At 38.9% G+C, this 3,196-nt stretch overlaps 1 pseudogene; it reads left to right on the top strand.

Moving 5' to 3' along the window:
* The first annotated feature begins 1,609 nt into the window (after positions 1–1,609).
* On the top strand, positions 1,610–1,727 carry LOC126429128 (5S ribosomal RNA; annotated as a pseudogene).
* Positions 1,728–3,196: the final 1,469 nt, after the last annotated feature.

Here is a 3,196-nt window from a genome sequence, read left to right as displayed (position 1 = left end):
GCTCTTTAATGGTGGAGAGAACCACACTTTTCGCTCACATTACTGTACATACTGTCTCAAGGTTACTGAGAAAAGTGGGGCTATGCCTAGAACATTGGACTCGTGTTCATGGCGACAACCAGGTTTAGATCTTCTGTGACTTTTCTAAACCGCTTAATGCAAAGGCCGGGATAATTCCTTTGATTTCCAATGCTATTTTCCTATCAGAGTAACACAACTGTCATTCACATTGCATTAATGGTTCACTCTGTATTTATAAAAGATCAGTTACTCTTTTGTTGATATACCTTGTCAACCTACTTCAAACCGAAGATAACACTTCTCACCATTCGTACTGTTTTCTTTTAAATGCTTATTCAAGTGTGCGTGATCAGTTGATTGAACATTCATTAACACAAAACTGAAACTAAATTTCTCCATTTATTCTCTAGGATATATATATATATATATATATATATATATATATATATATATATATATATATATATATATATAAGTTCAATGATTACATTTTATCTGCACAAACACTTCAAATGGATTTATACAACACCACACAATATAACACAAGATCACGTGGACATGTGGACTTGAAAGTGACCAGAAAGAGAACTGATTACAACATTAACAACTTTTGGTACACTTTTCAACATTCATTTTGTTTCACTTTAAGTCATAACCGCCCCAAGAATTTTTGCGCAGCTCTGGTTTTTCTTGCAGTGGATGGGCGTGGACCAAGTCAAATTTGAATCCGGCGGCGTCATTCAATCGTTCCGTGCAAAGACCAACCGTATCACTTGCCCGATTTCCGCGACTTACATGCAACAAAAGAAAACACAAAAGCTACTTTGTAGATGTACTTTCAACTACTGTTACTATCAAAAATCATTAACATTAATATACAATATACCACATATAGTCCCATACATCGTATAGGGGACCAGCTCTTCTTAGGTACAGTACAAAATCTGTCTCACTATAGTAGTTTGCGCGAGAGAACGTAAATAACTGATTTTTAAGAGTGCTTTGTTAACAGCGTAAAGCAAACAGTCTCAGTCAACAACACAATGAGGCAATTTCTTAATAATGGACAGTAGATCAGAGTGGAATGGAACGTGTAAATAATACCGTCAGGCCAATAGCAACATAAAATGCATATTTGAACCATCATCTGTTTTTATTTTGCATCCAAACATCTGCCGGTTTCTGCCTTGGACCACTTTCACGGTTGAAGGATTAAAATGGTTTAAGCCACCATATTGCAGTACTACTCTGTATACATTTAGCATTCGTATGTTTGCTTTTAAAGTCCTGTGTCATATGAAGGACTTATTTCAATTGTGGTACACGTCCATTTTTGTTCATTATGAGAGACAGAGTCCTAAAGTTAAATGAGCGCTGAAAAATCTGCAGTTGAGACACCAGAAATATCCAGTCATATGGCTTCTTGCTAGCGATGAACCTTTCTTTCTGTTTGTTTGGATCATTAATTGCAGAAGCATTATAGGCAGAGAAGTGGAGATAATGGACTTTACCACTATCGAAATAAGCCCTTCATATATTTACATTCATGGCATGCACTACACATTTTAAGTAACGAGTAGTGCAATATGGCAACGGCCTTGCCGCAGTGGATACACCGGATCCCGTCAGATCACTGAAGTTAAGCGCTGTCGGGCGTGGCTGGCACTTGGATGGATGACCATCCGGGCCGCCATGCGCTGTTGCCATTTTTCGGGGTGCACTCAGCCTCGTGATGCGAGTTGAGGAGCTACTCGAGCGAATAGTAGCGGCTTTGGTCAAAGAAAACCATCATAACGACCGGAAGACCGGTGTGCTGACCACACACCTCTCCTATCCGCATCTACATCTGAGGTTGACACGGCGGTCGGATGGTCCCGATGGGCCACTTGTGGCCTGAAGACGGAGTGCGTTAGTGCAATATGATGGCTTAAACCATTTTAACCCTTCACCCGTGAGGATGGTCCAAGACCGAAACCGGTAGATGTTTGGGTGTAAAATAAAAACAGGTGATGGCTCAAATATACATTTTATACATTACTTAACGGCTGTTAGCAAAAACCTTAAAAAAATGTTAAAAACAGAATGAGATTTTCACTCCGCAGCGGAGTGTGCTCTGATATGAAACTTCCTGTCAGATTAAAACTGTCTGCCAGACCGAGACTCAAACTCGGGACCTTTGCCTTTCGCGGGCAAGTGCTCTACCATGTTTTTTTTTTTTTCCATTTTGTTCGTTGTTGATCGTTGTGTCTGGTCGTTGCGGACGTCACATGACATCTGTTTAAGTTCGTTTCTTCTTGTTTCGTTTCACCCTCTTTGGGGTACGCTGGATCAATCATTTCTTTGTGCGTTGTTCTTTTCTTAGGGCCCAGTATTTCTTCATTCTTTCTGATCTTCTTCTCCTCTCTTGTTCCGAGGTGAAGGGTTTGGACTTTTGTGTGGATTTGTCTTGGAACCTTATGTTTTCATCTTTAGTAATTAATTTAGCAGTTCGATCAATAAGTGAATTTTCTGAAATCTTTAATTCCACTAGGTCTTTCTCAGTTTCTTTAAAACAGTTGGGCTTCGTTTTTCGGTTACGGAAGAAGTCAAAGATTTGTTTAGTTAATCTGTTGGAATTCATTCTGAGAAGATGACCATAAAAATTTATTCTCCTTTTTCGCATAGAATCTGAAAGTTTTTCAATTTTCTTGTAGAGAGTTTCATTTTTTATGTATATAATCTTATTGTCTTGAAATTTTGGCCCAATGATTTAGGTTTAAGTAGTTCTAAGTTCTAGGGGACTTATGACCACAGCAGTTGAGTCCCATAGTGCTCAGAGCCATTTGAACCATTTTTTCTAACTGTAATGAAATTCAGTCTACTTTCTTCTGTTTTCTGTGATTGCCAATTTTGCCATGCCTGTTTTCTTGTTTCAATGAGGGCATCACATTCCAGCGACCACCAGGCATGTTGTTTACTTTTTTTGTTAGGTGCTATCCGTTCAGCTGTAGTAATGAGGTTTTCCTTGATATCCCCCCAGCTTTGTGTCTGAATGGTTTCTGTTGCTTTTGTGAATTCATCTGATTTTAATATCTTTTCTGTGCTATACTTCCGACCCTTAATTTGTTTCATGCTGCGTTTCCTGTTTGGGATGACTTTGAACTTAATTTTAGAAAGGTAGTGGTCTGAATCCAAG

Source organism: Schistocerca serialis, chromosome 1, assembly GCF_023864345.2.
Source record: "Schistocerca serialis cubense isolate TAMUIC-IGC-003099 chromosome 1, iqSchSeri2.2, whole genome shotgun sequence".
In the NCBI taxonomy this organism is placed as follows: Eukaryota; Metazoa; Arthropoda; class Insecta; order Orthoptera; family Acrididae; genus Schistocerca; species Schistocerca serialis.
The sequence above is the reverse complement of the archived record's forward strand: the minus strand, read 5'-3'. Positions and strand labels throughout refer to the sequence as shown.